The 21,210-nt window shown below is 42.1% G+C and overlaps 1 protein-coding gene across 1 annotated transcript in view; it reads left to right on the top strand.

Moving 5' to 3' along the window:
* Positions 1-479: 479 nt before the first annotated feature.
* The window catches only part of ZBTB14 (zinc finger and BTB domain containing 14), a 97,636-nt gene continuing 76,905 nt past the window's right edge, over positions 480-21,210 (top strand). The window contains exon 1 of the mRNA XM_069620690.1: positions 480-634. The gene's annotated coding sequence lies outside the window, so the exon portion shown is untranslated. The remainder of the gene's footprint in view (positions 635-21,210) is intronic.

The following is a 21,210-nucleotide window of genomic DNA, read 5'->3' on the forward strand; positions in this document are numbered from 1 at the left end:
TTGGTACACGATCAATGACAGTGATCTAGTATATCAACGTGTGGCAACAGGTTACGGTCACCGACCACAGCAACATCAGAATAAAGTGCAGGCGCGCGAGTACACAGCTGCAGAGTCAAAGCTCTGCACGCGCAGGCGCGCGGGAGCCGTGGAGCTCGAGCCTGCCTTCTGGCCCTGTCGCGAGGCGGAGTGCACGGTGGGCGTGCCCGCTGCGTCATGCACTGTGGGAACGGGCCGCTTCACTGTCCGGGCGCGCGAATTCGCCGGCAACGGGGTGGCGATATCGATGCCACTGCAAATAATAATACTGCAAGGTGCACAAGACAGCATAATGCGTGTTGTTTTTTGTTTTTGTCTTTTACCTCCGCGCCTGTGCACACAACAATACGTAATAAAACGTGTTCCCACTTCTGTTTCTTGTGTTATTTGTCCCTCCCCCCACAGTGCTACGTCCCGTGCCTGCGCGTCTTGCACCGCGCATGCACACAGAACAAAAGCTCGTGCAAGAGAGACCCGAGAGAAGTGCACGACCTGAACCCCCCCCTATAAACATTTGAACCCCAAAATTAAAAAGAGGCCCCCTCGTATCTTGTAAACGATACGCACTCTCCTGTTCGTTGCCCCCACTTTTCAGGTAAGGCGCTGCGGTAAGAACGAGGGTGGGCGGAAGGGGCCCGGCTCGCGCGCGCGTCTCGGCGGCCGGGCCGGCGCGCTCTCGCGGGCGCCGCTGCGGGAGGAGAGTGCATGGCGGCCTCTGCCTCGCCCTGTTCAGGGCCGCTCCGCGCGGCTCGGGGAAGAGCTGCCGCCTGTGCATGAGGCGAGCGTCCGCAGTCGCCGCTTCCTGTGCGGGTGCCTGAGGTCCGCGGCGCGCGAGGCTGCTTGCCCGGGACCCGCGGCGCGAGCACACAGCCTCCTCCCCAGATGCTTGCCTGCGCTAGGCGAATCACCTTGCCCCCATGTACAACGGACAATAACGATGTCGTCCCCCATCCCCCAACTCTGGCAGATGGATGACTGCGCCATTAACTCCAAATAGCTCTCTACGGCTGCGTTTTGTTTACTGACGTTGCAAACAGCGTGCCCATTTTTAGTTTTAATACGTCGTGTGTTTTTTTTTTTGTATTGCATTCTTTTAGAGTCTTGAGTGCGAAATGCGGGTTTATTTTCATTAAAAATGTTGTCTCTTGCTCTATTCATTATTCGATATCGTGATAGTGTGGTATCAAGTTTAACGAGCTGAAATGTTTGCAGTTAGCAAAAAAAAGTCCTGACTTATTAAAATTATTATCGAACGCATATGTACGCATTGAAAGTTAATAGTTAAAACTATCTGTAGAAGTAAATAAAATGACTACGCAGAAGTGGTTAGCGCAACATTTGAAGTAGGGCAAGCGGATTCATCTCCACTTATATTTTTTTGTAATGCAAATATGTGTTGCGTGGTGCATCTTAAAAATACATTTCTTGGAAAAATACAATTTCCTGCACATCTATCTCACCGGTATGATGAGTGAAGTTTAGATTTATATTTTTTAATGTACTCATTTTATTGCCATTAAAAATACAAACAGGCGCAGTTTCAAAAAAGCGTAGCATATATTTTATGGTTAGACTTGGTCGAGGTGATCAATATTAAATTTAAAGAACAACTTTAACTGTAAAAACATAGGGTTTGTCACAGTAAGTGAATAGGTATCCTTCTTAGTCTAGAGTACCAATGTAGGCTGCAGTTCATAAGTATCTGTGTTTGGGAAAGGGTATTAAAGAAAATAAAGGACCCCTCAGCAGGGGCGTTGCTAGGGGGGGGGCTAAGGGGGCTATAGCCCCTGATCTTTTGGTTGTAGCCCCTGATAGAATCTCAGGAGCTTCAGCCAAAAGACTAGCTAGCCTCCAGTCCCAACAGTTCCAACATCAGCTTAGCCCCGGGTCTTTTCCAGACCTAGCAACTCCCCTGCCCCTCAGTGCGATTTAAAGCTTAATCGATATGTAATGGCCAAAAGTTAATTGCAGATATAAAGTAGGCAGTGTGGAATGCACAACAGCAGTAATATGAATTTACTATGTCAGGAAAATATTACACTTGAGGTTATAATTATTAAAAACGATTTTCTGGTGCTCATGGGTAAGACCCCTGGCTATATGGAGCTAAAAAATATGCAATTATTACCACTGCCCATTATTACCAATGGGAACCTAAATGACACTCCTGTACGGACCCGCCTTCCTAAATATGTAGTCAAAGTCAAAATATTTCAGGACTCAAATATGATAGATATACTATATACAGTTTCTTGAAATATAAAAAATAATTCCATACACTTTTACAAGAAATGTTCTTTGACAAAATATTCTTAGATAGAACATTATTTTTCAAACAGTTCAACAAATATATGAATGAATCATAGTTAAGTGAATTCATTCATTCAATAGTTTTCATTTAAGGGCAAACACAAATTCCTTTTAGGTAATCTTCTCTGCTCTCTTTCCAACATGTTTCATATAACTCTTATATCCTTCTTGAGGGAATGAATAAAACCTGTCTTCCTAACGAATAATAAAAAAGCACACTGACGTTGCTAACTATATGTAAATAACCACTTCTCAATTGATATCCAATAATACATCAATTCATAAGCACTAACCTCCCTCTGGAACAGGCCTCCCTCTGGAACAGCCTCCCTGCCATTCTAAAACTTGAGGAGAATCATCTCCGGTTCCAGAAGCACCTCAAGACCTTCCTCTTTGCTTCTGCCTTCGCTCCCCCTGTCCTCTGCTGATCTGTTCTCTCTTGGCACTGTGCATCTGCCAACCCTCTGTCCTCTTGGCCCAGGTACATGCTCACCATGCCACCCTCCTGCACTGCCTCGGGGCCACCCCTTGCACTGGGGTCTGTATCTGTACCCATACAGCCCCCCTTTTTCTTCCTGCACTTATCAGACCTACCCTGTCTGCTGTCTTAAACCCAGCACTTGCCAGTTGCTGCCTGCACTACCACTGTTTGTTGCCTTTATTATTTATTTATTATTTATCTATTTCTCCTTTCCTCCGCACTCTCCACTTCCCCCTCTTCCATGCACTCCCCCCCTCTCCCATGCACTTGTGCATTCTCAATGTCACTGGGTCTAGTAAGATTGTTGTTTTGTTCTCTCCTGTTCCCCTCCCTTGCCTTGTCGCGCTCTGGAACAATTAGCGCGATAGAAATAAAATATCAATATCTATACCCTCTTTTCCAGAATCTCTAATATAAATTGTCGAAATCTAGCTGAATGAATCTACTAAAAAAACGGGGGCTTGTAAATATTTCCTTTAGAAATTAATCTGCCTTGAAGCCATTAAAAAGTTACAAATATAGTTCTTACCCTTCATACAGAAGTTAATTACAAGGTGATAGTCTTTTCACACTAAACGGACAGACTCGAGGGAAACCCTGCTGATCCAAAGATCATACTTCTATCTCAGAAATTCATGTAAAGGAAAATATTTTTACAATGACTTAGTTTCTTACTCTTTCATTTCAATTTAGATAATGTCCTCTTGCAGTTCTCCACCACCCACGGCTAAAGAACCAGTGCTATGGTTCCAATCTCTTTTAAGCCAAATTAGCGGTACGTCACGTTACATCTTATGACGTCATTACTGTAATCTAACGTAAATCGGCCATTTTAGTAGTCTACGTTTTTTGTATTGCGGCAATTGTCTTCTACATCTTACTATACAATCTTATTAAGTCCAGGAGTGGGCTTGTAAAGTGTATATGGATTGAGTAGTAAAGCTGATATCAATACTTTCCTTAAAGGAATGTCAGTCTGAACATACTGTCCATACTATATGTCTACAACCAATCCCTGAACATAACAACAAGCGGACTATGCAGCTAGACAGCGCATTATAAGAAACACGAAAGGTCCCAATCTCAGTTAATCCTTTTGGATTCCATTACATCTATACTATCAATCCAGTAAACCTCTCTCTGGGACAAAATTACATTTGTCACTTCCTCTTTTTGACAAAGTATTGGTTGAAAGACAACACATTTCATTTGTGCTATATTATGTCTCTCCTGAATGAAATGTAAAGAACTGGGGATTTTTCACTTTTCAGTCTTAACGCTGGATTCTGTCCATCTTGTTTTAACCTTTTGGCTCGTCGTGCCAACATAGAAATGACTGCATGAACATCTTATACCGTACATTACATTTGTTGAATCACATATGAGTGAATGGTTCAATTCGTTTTTTTCACCAGTATAACGGTGGAAAATTCTATTGCCTTTTTTTTTATGTTAATGCAATGTTGACAGTTATTGCATGGCATAGTTCCCATTTTTAAAGTTGAATCTGGTGTTTACTAAATTGTCCTCAATGCATTACTTCCCCTATAAGCAAATATCGTGGGTCTTGGAAACAATCTTTCCAGAATTGGGTCTAATTTCAAGATTTCCATTTCTTTTTAATTATTTTGTTTATTCTATCGCTATAATGAAAATGTTGTTACACATACAGGTCCTGGGGGTTGTTTCTCTTTCTTCTTTTCTAGTAATGTAGATCTCAACATTTCTTGTACTTTTTCTTCAATTGAACTTGATATGTACTTCCTCTGTATAAGCATATCTCTTAACTCAGTTGTTTTTTAGCATGTTCTCTTTCCTTTGGAATAATACGCCTCTGACGCAAAAACTGGCTGTAATGAATGCTTTCCAATGTTCTTTGTGGAATAAAGCTTGTAGCCAGCAATGTGTTATCTCTGTCTGTGGGTTTAGAATAAACTTTGGCAAATAGTTTTCCTTGATCCAAATATACTTCCAAGTCAAGGAATTACATTTTTGTTTGACTAAATTGAGTAGTACATTTCATCCTACTGTGTATGTTGTTCATATACACGAAAAAATCAAGTAATTAGTTTCATAGGCCATGCCAAATTGCAAAAATGCAATCTATGTATCGACAGTAGCATTTAAATGACTTCATCCACCTCTGCAATTTCAATACACGTTCGAACTCTAGGTTTACCATAGGTGTTTGTATAGAAAGGGGCCATGACCGTCCCCATTACAGTTCCCAAAACATATAAGAGAAACATTTTAAGTATCGGCCTTGCCATCTTCTGTATTCAATAGTAGTAATTGCATAACAGCACGTCATTGTTCATGAGGTATATTCGCCTCTGCACGCTCACACCAGAAAAATTACAGCCCCTAGGGAAAAAGGCCCAAGACACTCTTGCAAGGATAACAAGTATTAATTTCTACACAAACAGGAATGCATCAGCAAAGAACTCTGCTGCCACAGAACTTTCTGAGGTCCGTTGGCATGTGCAGTATGCTATAAGCACAAAAAGTATCACTAATGACGTCATAGTATACAGTACAATTCTACAATAACGATTGGCAGAGGCCTCTCTATATATATATATATATATATATATGTATTATATATATATATATATTCACGTGAGTGCTGCTGGGCTCGTCCTCCGCGGTGAGCTGACCTAACAATTAGCTACTCTTACACACAATGTTATTCTTAGGATTGTAACAGTGCAACTGGCAGATGCTGGGCTTGGGAGAGAACCAAGGTCACACTAACTCGCACACACTTTGCTCGTTCCAAGACAGATCAGCAACTGCCAAGGTCTTCCACCTTAGTTTTGAGTTATAATTCCGATGCCACCCTGCACCTCGCTGCACAAATCATGTAACCCATTCCTGAAGGCGCAATAGCCTTACTTTCTGATTTTAGTGATTGATCGAGGGGTGTTAAAGTTTTATAGTCGGTGGTCTGGGTTTGGATGTATACTGTGGCATGCGGGGGTCATGGGATGTAAGCATGACACAGCTGTATTTCTCATGTTGGCATAGTTAGGAGGCAGGAGGGTCTTGCTATCTGTTTTGTGGGATGGTACTGCCAAGAGGCGCTCTGCTTCCTTGACCTTTCAGGGTGAATTCTTCCCAGGGCGCTAGGGCCTGTAACTCTCCAAACAACGGAGGAGGTTGTGGATCTCTGAGACCTGGCCAGGGTGGGGGTGGAGTACGCGCTCATGCACAGGGCCTAATACTAATACATAAAGTGCTGTTTGCCGCACCTGGGCCTAAGTTCTAAGATGGCTGCTGCATGCCAAGATGGAGTTAACACCTGCATCTACCATGTAGCGTATAATACATGCACAAAGGTGATCGCGCACCCTCCTTTTTGTGAACCCCCCTGCTCCCTGGATGTGCTCTAGTTCTTCTTCGGTATTGCCTGGGGGGGGGTGTAAGGAAGGCATGGTATCAAACAGCAAGACAGACACAAGTCATCACAGTTCGAGGGTGTTTATTGAACTTCAATTGGGTTTGACAAACGCCTATCTAAATCCAAAGATTGGAGCAAGCTACGTCCATCAAATAATAACGCAGTCCTAGTCGAGTCTGTCAAAATAAAAGAGCCTATACTGATAAACATATTGCCAATCCTTCTAAATACAAATAGTGTGGGAAACTATGTTATGCCAAAGAAAAGTGTTCAAGAAATGTCAGGATGTTCAAGCCGTTGGCTTCCCTTCCCCACATTTTTAGCACAGGACAAGACGGCACACTCAAGCTTAGCATACTCTCTGGCTTCTCAAGCATGAGGATGCAGTTCAAAACTTCCACATCATGGCCTTCTGTGCCAAAGTCTCTCTGCCATTCAAAGTCTCTTATTTCAGAGGGCCTAATGTAACACGACAAACCATTAAAGTTCCTTTCTTCTCAAGATTTTCATGTATACAACTTCTCTGGCGATTTACTGTTCACCCCAGTTCCCCCTCTGCCAGGCTCAGACCCACTTTAACACAAAACCTTCCTTCAATTGGTCTCCTTCTGCCGGGCTCGGACCAAATTCATGTATTTTTATAAACTTTCTCGACTTCATCAAAATCAAAGTCTTTCGATTGTGTACAGTATTGTGTTTGACCTGTCGCAGCACCACTTCGGTTCACATTTATTCATTCTTTTTCAATTGGTCTCCCTCTGCCGGGCTCAGACCAACTTTATCTACTTTGCCACTTCTCACCTGGATACCTTACAGAGACCTTCAATTAAGCACCCACGCAGTGCCGGACCACTTTGTCAAAGGTATTGTCGATTGCTTTAAAGTTCAATCACTCATCAGCACGTCAACTTCACTTGCGCCTCTTATCACAAGCGTTTTAACAATATTCGTTCCAGCGGTCGCCATACAATGTTGCAGCTTGCAACCTTGGCTTCAACACAGCATGTTTTGTATCGGTCTCCCCAACTCACCGGCTGTGTTAATTTCACTAAATCTGGTTTGTTCTTGGAGCCAAGGACGGTACCATGGTGGCTGGTGATCTCCCCGCCTTGATTATTGAAGCGGGGTGGCCCCATGTATCTCTGACACACAATGCAGGATCCCTCAGCCCGGTTTCCTGGTCTTACACTTTCTATTCTCGTGTTCTCTGGAAAGTAACAGTTCCTTGTCGAAAAGGTCAAGGGAATTTTCCTCCTTGCAATCCCCTTCAGTTTTGCCGTCTTTCCTCTCTTGCTTAGCTGCCGTCTTGAAACTCCTGTTTCCTCGTGTGCTTTGCCTCGCTCACAGAGTGCTCTTGTGCTACCTTTTATCCATGTGGGGTAGTGTAATGGAAGTCAGTTGTGTGTGATGATCAGTAATTGCCTGACCTCGCCTGACCATTGTATTGGGACTCGTCCGGTATACTGCTCGGGTGTTAGTCTGTTTTCTCTCATAGCAGGCTTTCCGTGAGAAAGTGTTTGTGTTGTAAAGGGGACGGGGGTGTTTAGAGTTCCTAAATATCCTTCCTGGTAGAATGGGTTAAAGGTTTTACAAGGAAGGGGATACCGCATCTCACCATCTGGTCCCACTCGTCAAAGACCCCTCACACAGTTAATCCTCCCACACTTGCCCACCCCCAGGAACTGGAGCCAAAAGAGATGGCTGTGTCCTGGCCACCTGGATGACAGATCCCGGGGACTAGTGGGTGAGACACCTTCTGGTTTCTCACAGTGGGAAGACCCTCCCTCCTTCCCAACACCGACCGCTGAATGATGTTAGCCAATAAGATAGCTCAGCCGGTTGATCGCTCATTGCTGCGATCTGTGCATGATCTGTATGTTGCAGGATCGAATACCGGCAAGGCCAACTCAGCCTTTCATCCTTTCGAGGTTGATAAAGGAGTACCAACTTCGGTTTGGTGATAATTGTGATAAATATGTTCTAACAATAGTTCTTTGCCAAAAGCGCTATATAAATAACCATTTGACCATGAGATTAGGTATAGAATTTAGCATGGAGTCCTTCTCTCTCTGCACTGTTGTATCATAACATTGGCATACCATTAAGTAGTAATAGCTCCAGGAAATGAGGACTTTCATTAAACATCAAAAGACAATTCTGCTATTAAACATTAAAACACACAATGCAATTCATGTTTGCTTTACTATGTAATTGGCTAGGTTTTTGTGTTTTCAACATTTAAATGACAGTAGAGATCAAATGGGCAGCAGACAGTAGAAAAATAATGAAAGATATATTCTGTCACAATGCAGAAAGCTGTTGCGTTTTAATGATTTTCATACAGTTTTTGCACACTTCGGCTGGATGTCATATACATTTTACGCTATTGCAAAGGAGAAAAGTAATTTTTACTCGCTTGAAATCACATTTACTCTCAAAGTTTAAAAATAGGGAGTAACATACTCCCACCTCAATATCTTATCTGGACCACTGTGGCCATTACCTTAATACATGTAAATTATAAAGTATAAAGAAACATCTTCACATCTAGAATGGAAAAACTTACTTAAACTGAGCCAATCAGGGTTTTTTAAGGCCAGAATAGGATCGGCCACCACCAGACTTCACTCCAAAATTTTTTTGTTAACCATTAATTCACTAGAATAATAGTAGGTAATGAGCCTAGATGCCAAAAAGGTGTTAGATCATCTAGAATGGCTATATCGTTTTGCTTCCCTGAAGTGGCATGGTTTTTCCGACAATTTTACCAACATGATCAAAGTGATGTACACTGTCCCCAAAGCTTCTCTTTTCATAAAGTCTATTATCATCCCTGTTCAAGCTTAACAGGGGCATCCACCAAGGCTGACCATTATTGTTGATTCTCATCATTCTACCTCTCAAACCCCTATTAGGTTCCATCAGAGGTGACCAAGACATCAAGGGAATTAGATTAGAGGAGGCAGAATTTAAATAAGCAGCATATGCAGATATTCTTACGATTTCGGACTCTAGCATGTCCGTCGTGAAAACTTTGTCCCAGCTTAATTCTCAAAGGTTACAGGGTACAAGCTTAACAGGGATAAAACCAAAATGTCGTCTCTTATTTCTACTAGCAATACATTTGACATCCAAGTGTCAGGCTTGTGCTGGAACCTATCCGAGATTAACATTCTGAAAATACAATTCCATAGGTCCCTTGAAAGCACTTGTGAAAATATAAAAGCATTCACAATTAAAGATGTATGTAGAGCCTTATGGACCCCAATTAAACTATTCAAAGCCAATATTGGGAGAGCAGCCTATGTTGGGGATCGAGGATGTATTTAAACTCTGCTCTTTGCAACACATGCTGTTCATTTGCCCTAAACTTGAAGGCTACTGGTCACAATTCATACTCCAAGGATCCAAAACCTTAATGTCCACTCCTCCATCAGGAATTGCTTAATCAGTAATATAAAAGGGAGCATGTTCGCTTAGCTCCATATGAGTAAACTTGTGTGCAGCAGGCTTGCTACTGACTTACAAGGCAAAACTAGTAAATGGAAGCAAAAAGTGTCCCCACATTGCAAGTTCAGGTTTAATGCGTTCCCAGTGAAAAGATCTTTTGACAAACAAAAGATCACTTTAGAAAGACCTCTGTTTGTGTGTGTGTGTTGTATTTATGTGTTTTGGTTTAGATATTGGTGGGGCTGGGACTGAAATCCCGTGGGGATGGGGAAGGGACAGGGGGCTTGTGCTGAAATCCCAAAGGAGAGGGTGGGTGGGGGTGGAGGGGAAGAACAAAGGGAAAACCGCATTTTAAAGGTCTCAAGAGAAAAAGACCTTTACAATGACGGTTTTTCTGATCAAAAGAAAATCAGTCTTTTTCTCTTGAGACCTTTAAAAAAAAGGTAATTTCACATATATGCCTTATCCCTCACACAGACTTGAATGATGCCTTGCCCGCGACTGTCAATCCTCAAGTTGCTTTAAGAATACAATTTCCCTGCTACAAACCTTCCTCTTGACACCCCCCTTTCAAAGGAACTAGACAGCACTTATAAAATAAAGTACCTAAAACCCAGTGACCTGCCTAACCCTGATGAGTGTCAAATAATCTTCAGATCATTCATTACCACTCTACCATTCAATTCAGTCCAACTGACTGGATGCCTCCCACCCCTTTATCTGATTATGCCTTTTGATCTAAGTGGTGTATGCAGTACACCCATTTTGAAGCTACAGGCCAATTTCCCCTACTTTTGTCTTATTTCACTCTTGCCCATTTCTTTCCTGCTCCTTTCTGCTCTCTTATTTCACCATAAATTGGTGAACCCTTACAGGGATCTAAATAAGGATTTGTTGAACAGGAGCTAAAAGCAGCTCCTGCATAGCAGGCAGGCGCAGTTAGGCAGGAGCCACATCAGGGGCACCTGGAGCTAGTTCACAGTGTGCAGAAAATTTTACTTGAGTGCAAGATGCAAATTAACTTTTGCACACAAAAAAATAACCATTATTGCTAATACGATCCCCAATGCCACTCATGTTCGGACAAGTCTTCCTAAATACGTAATCAAAGACAAAATATTTTGGGACTCATTTCAAATAAGTATAACAGATATTATATTCGGTTTCTTGAAATAGAAAAATAATTTCAAACAACTTTTACAAGAAATATTCTTTGACAAATAATATTCTTTGATAGGAAATTATTTTTCGAAAAATTCAAGAAATATACAAATCAGTCATAGTTAAGTGCATTCATCCATTCAATAGTTTTTATTAAAGGGCAAACAACAATTCCTTTTAGTTCATCTTCTCTGCTCTTTTTCTGACGTGTTTCAGAAAAATCTTATATCCTTCTTCAGGGAATTAATAAAGCCTGTCTTCCAAAGGAATAATTAGAACAAAAAACACATTTCTGTTACTATCTGTATCTAAACAATCGGTTCTCCATTGATTTCTAATAATATATCGATTCATCAGCACTAACCTCTTTTCCATAATCTCTTTTATAAATAGTCAAAATTTAGCTGAATGGATCTGCAACAGGAAATGCGTCTTCTAAATATTCCTCTTATGAATTAATTGGCCAGGAAGTCATCAACACTTTAAAAATAGAGTTCTTACACTTCATATAGAAGTTAATTACAAAGTGATATCCTTTTCCAACAAAACTGCCTGGACGGATACTCAGGGGTGACCTGATTGATCCAAAGATCATACTTTAACTATCAAATATCCCAGGAATTTATGTAAACGAAAATATTGTTACTATCATTCAGTTCCTTACCCTTTCTTTTCAATGTAGTTACTGTCCCCTTGTGGTTTATCAGCATCCACACGCTAAAGAACCAACATTATAGTTTGGATCTGTTTTAAGTCAAAATGGCAGAATGTCACATGATGTAATGACATTAATCTAAGGTATATCAGCCATTTTAGTAGTCTGTACGTTTTATGTATTACAGAAAATTGTCTTCTTCGTTTTGCTATACAATCTTACTCAGTAAGTCCAGAACTGGGCTTGTAAAAACTACATACATCGAGAAGTAAAGCTAATACTATATGTCTACAACCAGTTCGTGAACATGACAACGAGTGAAGTATGCAAATAAACAGTGCATACGTATAAACCTTTGTTTATAAGAAACATGAAAGGTCCCAATCTACGTTCATCCCTTTGGGTTCCATTGCATTCATTTTATCAATCCAGTAAATCTCTCTGGGACATTTTATTTATGTCACCATCTCTTTTTAGCAAAGTAATTTGTTCAAAGACAACACATTTCATTTGTGCTATATGCCTTATTATAACTCTCCCTAATGCAATGTAAAGATACTGGGGATTTTTCACTCTTCAATCTCATGTTGGATTTATGCTCTGTCCATCTGGTTTTAGCCTTGTGGCTCGTCATGCTGACATAGAAAATACTGCATGGACATCTTATACCGTAAATTACATTTGTTGAATCACATGTGAGTGAATGGTTCAATGTTACGGTATGCCAATGTTATGATACAACAACAGTGTAGAGAGGGAAGGACTCCATACTAAATTCTATACCTAATCTCATGGTCAAATGGTTATTTATATTGCACTTTTGGCAAAGCAGTGTAGATAGAACATAGTTATCACAATTATCACCAAACCGAAGTTGGTACTCCTTTATCGACCTTGAAAGGCTGAGTTGGCCATGCCGGTATTCGGACTTGCAACCTACAGATCATGCACAGATTGCAGCAAAGAGCACTCAACCGGCCGAGCTATCTTATTGACTAACATCCTTCAGAGGTCAGTAAACTGATTATCGACTGAGGTATAATAATCAGGCCTAGATGTTGGACAAACCATGTATGAAGCACTAGATACAGTTAAATACCTATCTGGATTATCACAGTGACAAGTTTTGCTGAGTTTCTATTTCAATTACAAATGTAACTTTCATATGTTTGTTTTTGAACAGCACTTGCACTTCCTGGTGAGTCAGGTTTTGGATGTTTTAATTGTAGCCTTGAAGATTTGAGAGGCTAGAACACCTGTGATTGGTGTAATGACAATCACTCACCCTTGAGCAAAGACTGCTGCCACTGACCATTTATAGTAATGTACCCCATTGATTGCAAGGTTGAATGGATGTAAACTAGACCGTGCATACTCATCATTTAACACACTATTTTTATAATTAGAGTGTACATTAAATTATAAGTGTAAACATGATCTGCCTCTGCATGATTATGCACACAGCACAGGAACTCTGAAAAATACAATTGTTCAATACTGGTTTGCTTTCACTGGAGAAAAAAAAAACATAATTTGTTACAAAAGATTAAATTTCAATTGCAACTTAGTTTTTCATTTTATTAATTATACAATCCTAAAATTCTAGGAAAAACATATGCACAGTGCTTCTGTTTGCTCCATGAGCACACACAACACAGCAGAAGCTGAATGGAAAGAAACCATTCCTTTCATCACAGTGTGCAGTTTCTTTATTTGAAAGGTTTCAGAGAAATACATTCTGTTCCAGACGCTTTTCTCCATGACTTTCAATTACATCCATGTAGATAAAAAATCTAAAGAAGCATTTTGGTTTCTGTCAAGTAACCTGACCTTTGCACTGCCCTCTGTTCTAAATGTGTGTGTAAATGTACACAGGAAATTAATAAAGCTGTCTTATTTTCAAGATTTGCATGCGTAAAATGGCCTGGTACGAACCTTATTTGGAAGCCTGAATGGCCCCGTTGTTTTTCGTGAGTGTTGGATCTTAGTCATGTTTAGGAAAGACACAGATTTTTGATCCATTAAATGACCCAGTCGGATTATTGACCAGGGACAATGAATGAAGGAGTTTTAGGTTATTCTTTGTAGAATTGATCCGTGAGTTCTGTTCTCTTAAGTTACGTTTGTCACTGTTAAGCCTATAACCATGAAGGCCACTCTCGGATGCAGAGAAGTGTGTTGAGTAGATATTCTCATACATTTACTTTAGAATATCTGTATCTCTAATTTTACTTTGGTTAGATTTTTCTTTAATTGCTTTGAGAAGGTTAGCTAGTAATTTCCTGTCCCTTTCTGAGCCACTGTGCTATTTATCTTTAAAATTAATTAAGGGTATATCCTCCTAAATAGTACTTTTTTTGATTTTTGATCTAGTAGAATTTTATCTTCATTAGTTTCCGTAGGGTTTCCTGACAGTTGTATGGTATTGTATTCGTCATTTATATAGCACCTTTTCCCCATTTGTATGGCCTCAATGCACTTCGTGGTTGGAACGCCCTAAGTGACCACAGTCCATGTGTAGGAGGTTCGAAGAGTTACATTTAAAGGTGCATGTGTGCATTTTGCTAGGTTAGGATTTAGGAGGGCTGGCTAGGCTCCAGTAAGCGGCCCGGAGGTGAGGCACATGGGCAGGTGCTGTTGGTGGTTTAGGGTAGAGTTCTAGTGCTGGAGATTTGATGTGTGCCCAGCTAGAGCAACATTTGTCATAGGTTGTCACTACTTACTAATGGCATAGGTGTTGCGGGACGTCAGGAGTTTCAGTGTGGACGGCTATGTGAGCTGCTAGACCGGAATAGCATAGCCTTAGCTGCATTCTAGGGTGCATGGATGGATGGCTGTGCTTGTGGCCTGTGTCCACAGATGTGGTGCAAGGTAAACATACTGTAAACCTGGATGGAGTTTGGCTTCTATGTCGTTTTTCCTGGTCCAATGCGATTGGTTGTTCTCTCTAGTCGTGGTCTCCCTGGAATAAAAGTCTGAACCGTGGGAGAGGGGCCCAAAGGGACAGGGGAGTGATGCATGATCGTCTGTCAGTAAGGGAGTGTGGGGGGAGGATGAGAGTCTGTCACGGTGTGCCGCTGCAAACTCTGCCAGCATCCGTGGGGTATTGGTGGATAAGAGTGTAGTTGTGTTTGGGTCAGTGTTTCTGTGTGCCTATCGACAGTAGAGAGTGCGCAACGGCTTCAAGAGGAGGGAGGGAAGAGCCAGGTTTTGAGGGCTTTTCTGAGTGCCAAGTGATTGTCAATATTGCAAATGCGCAGGGGTAAGGAGTTCCAGATGATCAGCGCTTGAACGGAGAAGGGAGATCCGACCAGTCTGGAGGAGTTGTAATGTGGGACAACTAGGACAGATGCTGTGCCAGATCTGGGTGTCCTTGAGGGGTGGTAGTGAGTGACGTTGCCTTGGAGGAATTTCAAGCTAGGTGATAAGGATGGTCTGGTGAGTGATGCACATGGCTATAAAGGTAGTGCGTAGACCAATAGGGAGCCAATGAAGGACTCTTAGTGTAGGGCTGATTTGTTCTCTGGGGGGTAGGTTAATGAGCAGGCGGGCCGCAGCGTTTTGGATTCTTTGCAGTTTCCTTAGCTGAAATTCTGGTGCGCCTAGGTAAAGACAGTTTGAGTATTCTAAGTGGGAGAGGATGATGGAGATGATGTCTGAGAAACAGTGAGGTTAGGTGCGGTATGAAAAGATATGCTTGAGGATGCTTAGATGCAAGAAACAGGTTCTGGATATGGAGTTAATGCGTTGGGAGAGGGATACATCCATGTCCAGTGTGCATCCAAGGTTTTTCACTGAGGTAGACGTTGCCGGTGTGGGGCCTAGGCATTGCTGTCGGGGAATAACTTTCAGAAGGAGCACTGTTTTAGCACAGAGTAGGATTTCCCTTTTCACAGGATTGAGGATGAGGTGGTTGGTTGTCATCCACTAGTTAATATCTGAGAGACATGATGACAGATCTGGATGGTTGGAACCTGACGATTTTGGGATTTTAAGGATGATCTGGTTGTCTGTGTAGTTGTAGCAGGGGAGATTTTGGGAGTGGATGTGTGCAGGGAGTGGGCTTAGATAGATGTTGAAGAGGAGGAGAGATAGGGATGATCCTTGTGGGACCCTTTTTGTTACTGATCGTGAGGTGGAGGTGGACTGGTGGAGGAGCGTGATTTGTGAGCAATTGGAGATGAAAGAGGAGATCTGTGAGACGGCACTGTCTTTGATTACTAATTAGTGTAGTCTGTCTAGGAGGATGGTGTGGTCGATGGTATCGAAGGCAGAAGAGAGGTCACAAAGGAAGAGTACAGCGCAGCCTTCTGCAACCGCTGTTCTTTTAGGTCATCCTGGATGGACACTAGGAAGGATTCTGTTCCCTGGAGTGGTCTGAAGCCAGATTCGGCAGGATGTAGGAGGTTGTTAGCTTGAGTGAAAAGGCTGAGCTGCTTGTATGCTGCACGGTCCATGAGTTTTGCCATGAAGCGGGTGGCCGGTAGTTCTGGGGAGGCATGGGTTGAGTGTAGGTTCTTTAAGGAAGGGTTTGATGTAGGAGGTTTCTAAGGCTTCCAGGAAGGTTTCCAATGTTAGGAGTGGATGAGGATTGAGCGTGCAATACTGCCTGCACAGGTTGAGGCTAGGATGTTTTTTGAGGATGGTGGGCATGCAGGGCTCCTCAGGGGAGCCTGATGGGCAGCTGTGTGCTTGGAGCGAGAGGAACACCTGGTGTTATATTGGAGAGAAAAAGGTGATTTGTATCGAAAGGGGGTTTGGACAGTGGTGTCAGGGGTATGTGTTTCAATTTAGAGATGATGGCAGAGTGTCTGTCGATTGCAACATTGTGGAAGTGTCATTCATGTATTCTCTCTATATATTTAATTGAATTAAGAGCCATCACACGTTCTTTAGCACTCTTCTTTTTCTGGGCACCAGAACTGGGTATTTTCTCTCATAAGGTGACTTTAAAAGCATTCAAGTTATTTTCCAAGCTAATATGGCTAGCTATGTTGTTTGAGAAGTAGTCTGGTATGCAAGATGAGAAAGCAGTAATAGCCTTTTCATCCTTTAGCAGTGATATGCTTAATCACCATTATGTAGACCTTGGGGGAATGGGTTTAGCAGAGAGCGAGATCGAAATATATGCATTATCAGATATGACAGTGGGCTCAATGTTGTTTTGTGTGGGCAGGTTTGCTGCATTTTTACTCACAAGCAAATAGTCTAACCTGGATTTCAATTAGTGGGGGTTGGAGAAAAGGGTAAATTCACAGCTGCTTGGGTTATAAAATTGTTAGTTAAATGAAGGCTTGATGAGCTTTACTTCCTGAAAATGTAACGTCCGATCCAGGTATGGATCGGATCAATCTGAATATTACAAATGCCTCAAATTATAAGATAGTTATGTAGAAGAGGTTTGATAATGTTACTGATGGTATCCCAGAATTTACGGTCGACGTGAATTGGAGCATATATACGAAGTATGTTGTAAGTGGGGTTAATAATTGATATTGCGATTATTAGCCTTCACTCATTTTATCAGATATGGATGAGATAAACGTGGCCTTCCATCAAGTCTTTGCTTTTGCAAGTGGTAACCCTGTTTTTTTTCTCTGAGGCTTCAGAGAATTCACAATATTCAAAGGGTTTCTTTTTGAGTTTAATGGCCTCTTTCTGAGATAGCTGAGTGTTTTGCAGGAGAATAATGTCTCCTTTCAGTTTTCTGGCATGTGATATGATTTTCTGCCTCTTGATTGGACCCTTTATACCCTGGATGTTTCACAACATGAGTTTAACAGAAATATTTAAGGGTGATAGTTCCTTGATATCCCAGATCTGTAGCTCCCAGACAGTGTTCCATATAAGATTTTGAATTGAGAGTATTTTACTCCCTATTTTTTAACGCTGTGAGTACAATTATTTTTTAGGGAGTAATAAAGTGTCTCATTCCCAATGTGAGTATTTGATAACTGTACAAAACGTAATGTTTTGGTAATGAATGTTTATTTGCACCTAGCTATTCATACACATTAACAGATACACTTTCACCTTTTTAGATCAGGCACTAATAATAGTACAGTTTCTTCATGTTGCTGTGCGTATATCTGCTGATCCTAACATACCTATGGAGATGTGTGGGTAAAAGCAGATGCCATGGTGCAATGTGTCTGTTTCCTACTTATTGTTGGGAGTGTTTTAACTCCCTATTTTCTTTTTTAGTAGTAAAAGTGGCTGATGCATCCCTTTTGTGCAGAGCTTCTCCCAGGTATCATCACCCCAACCCAGCCATATAGCTTAATTCTTACTTTCCACTGTGGGAATAGAGGGCTAAACAGCTGACTAAATCTCACACCTGTCCATTCAGAGAAGAGTGATGCAAGAGCTAAATCGGTATGATAATTAAAAGGGTTACAAATAAATATGAGGGACATTAACATAAACAGAACATGTTGAGCAGTAATGGCTTGATTGAGTGAATATTGGGTCACGTGGACCCATAAGACAGTCATGACGACCGTACTGATGTACAATATAATAGTGTGGATTATTAAGATGATGGAATTGCTGCAGTGCACACAGAATCCTGACGATGGCATTCAGAAGGCGAAGTGAACAGACCAAAATAATGGTTAGCACATCTTCAAGGCAACACAGCAATAGTAACTTAACCAGGTGAGCTTATTGCAACATTGCTTAGTAAGGGACTGAAATAACTGAACACCAACCAACAGCGAGGAGACTTGAGACAAATTAAAACCTTGCTCAACTGAAACCCCACATAGAATAACTTACCAAACGGAGCTAAGTGAGAAGTAGTTGTCTCATATTGTAACAGCAAAAAGTAGTCAGATGTACAATAATGAGCTGTTTGCTGTAGGTGAGAGTGTAGCCATTGTAAGAGCATATCAATAGCACTTGGTTATATTGTTTGAGTGTGCAAGGGAGCAAGAGCGCATGAAAGTGTAAGTATGTGGGGGGATGTCTGAGTGGACTGTTGTGATTTGAGATGTCCTAAATAATTATGAAGGTAATGTTAATCAACTAACAGGCCTTAAGCTGATTATTCAAATGATTAGCATCAGACCAACTGATTGCTGGAGATATTAGTTGTGGGTAAAATGGCAAGGGGTTATTGATTGGAGCAATTGTGGTAATTCAGAAGGAGTCGGACACAAGGGGTGGCATTTAAAACTCAATATTTTATTCAAATAATAAGAAAATGACCTATCTATCCCTGTAACTAGAAGAGTTGCCCTACCTACCTGAATTGTAACTCAGGTGCTTGTCATCCGGGTGATTGTCGAACTAAAGAATCAGTCCTCTGTCTAAAACTATCCTACTCTGACCCTACCAGTAACCAAAGGTATTCAGCAGACAGAAATGAAGCCAGGAGAATGACTCCCTTCTCCTGGTCCAACTGGTTCAAGCTTAAGGGCTGATTTATGATAGTCTCTTGCAACAGTTCTGAAAAGTCCTTGTAATTCGTCCCAGGGACTTCTTTGGCCATGGTTAAATGTCCAACAATCATTCTTTCTCAGCATTCTATATATTCCGTGACTTTCCTTATCTTCCTCTGGGCTATTTTAACAAGGAAGGTCACTTACGTAATGTCCTTGGCTTTTGCCACAATTTACACAAATCCTCTGAGCAGGGAGACTACTCCAGAGACACTCTTCACTCTTAGTATCTTTTCTGTAGTTACTGTGACGAGGGAGATTACTTCAGAAGCTCTCTTCACTCCAGGTATCTTCTTTGCAATTACTGTGAAGATAGAGATTTCTCCTAAAGCACTCTTAACTCTTGGTATGTTCTTTACAACTACTGTGACAAGGGCGATTACTCCCAAAGCACTCTTTACCCTTGCGCAAACCGCTACCGGGTCTCCCGTGGCTCCCGCTAACTTCTTTCTGTTGGGGCATGTCACCGGTTCTTCCTGGGGTGTTGGCTTTGCTTGCTCTTCTCGAATGCTCTCCGCGTCTCTTTTTTCACTCCCTGCTACACCGCACTGGCTCTGTGGGTTTCTTGGCCTTTCAGTGTCGGCGTCGTTCAACGAGCGCACAGTTCACCTCCCAGAGGTCACACCACCTTCGGCCTCTCTCCAACTTCCGGGTAGGTCGGGTCTCAGTCTGACCAGAGAGTGGTTCCCTAACCGTTCCAGGGTGTCCTCATGACTGAGCACCATCTTCCCTTGCTCACTTCCTCGTTCCCAGGTTTGAATCTCACAGGGGTGACAGGCTTCACGCCGGGTTCTCTCTTCATTGAGTCCTTTCTTGTTTTTGATGTCCTGTAGCTGGGTCCTCACCAACGGAGTGCTATAGTCCTTCATATGTATCAATGGAGTATTCTTCAAGCCTCCTTGGGGCCACTGCTTCTCAGTACTGTCTAGACTCGGAAAAGGAGTAGTATGCATCACTCCTTCAATATTTCTCTTCTCAGTACTTCTGGGAGATGCCTTATTATCACTCTCTAGGTTCTTCCTCATCCTGGCGGTAGTAAGTCTTAAGTGAGGGAATATTGTAGTAACAAACAGCAGTGCCCTCAGGTTGGTTCTTGGAGGACCTCAAGGATTTAATGGTCTCAAAGATAAGGGGGCTAAGGAGTCACAACACGGAATGGGAGTTCTTTCTTGTGAAGTCCCACTTTCCGCCACCCCTAGGGGGATTGTTTCATAGTGTGCATAGTGGGGTCACCTCTCTTGCCTCACAGGGAAGGGCTCCCCTTTGGGGAGAAGTGACGAGATCCTGTGAATCGTCACACAACCCATTAGTCAAATAAGGCCAGTGTTTTGGTAGAGTCCAGAATGAGTAGTGGTTATGTGTTTTATGAGCAAATGGGACCATGTGTCACTGGGTGTCTGAATGCACTGTGGTGGACTGAGTGTTGTGGTCAGAAAGAAAAGGGAGAACAAGTCAAGTTATGTATAATTGTATCTGTTGTAGTCTTGCATTCCTTGACACTTTTTTGTGGTACCCTTGGGCCCGCTCCAATATCCCATCACTCATTGGGGCTCCCACTTCTTCTTCCTAGTCCTGTCTCAGTTGTGCCACCTCCTTTCCCACTTTGGACATCATCAACTCATATATTCTAGATATCTCATGTCCCCCCTCTGCTATGTCAAATATTGCGTCTATGGTGGTGTCTGGGTCTTCTTCTAGTACTACTTTTGACCATGTCTCTTTGATTTTCCGCACCACTCTGGTATGTGATATACTGGCCTGCGTGGAACCCGGTTTCCTCCCCCAACTCTTTAAAACCCCTTATATTCCCTTCCTGCCATATATCGGCCATGTTCGCTATCCCCACCGGTTCCCAGTGTTTCCTAATCATCATCCTTAGTTGCTCTTCTTTACCCGCCAGCACCACCAATGGTACCTGTGGGGAACACAGGAATGGGTTCTCCATCAACTGGCATGCCCTTCGACACATCCTCCAACCAAGTATCATCATTTTTGGATGCCTTCCATATCTGGCTTGGGCAGCCACATCATTTCCTTTAAGTAGAACGGAGCACAGTCCTGTCGGAACAACCTGGTCTCCGAGGTTGTCTCCTCAGAGAGCCATTTAGCTACATATTGCAGCTGGCTTACTATGTAATAATTTTCAAAGTTTGGCAGTTTTATACCCCCTTTCTCATGTGAGTTTTGTAGCTTCCAAAGGGGCACTCTGTTCCCTGTTCCATGCCAAAGGAAATCCCTGCACATGCCATCTAACCTAGCAAAGAACCTCTCT

This window comes from Ambystoma mexicanum, chromosome 5q (assembly GCF_040938575.1).
Source record: "Ambystoma mexicanum isolate Mex_15411 chromosome 5q, UKY_AmexF1_1, whole genome shotgun sequence".
Lineage (NCBI taxonomy): Eukaryota > Metazoa > Chordata > Amphibia > Caudata > Ambystomatidae > Ambystoma > Ambystoma mexicanum.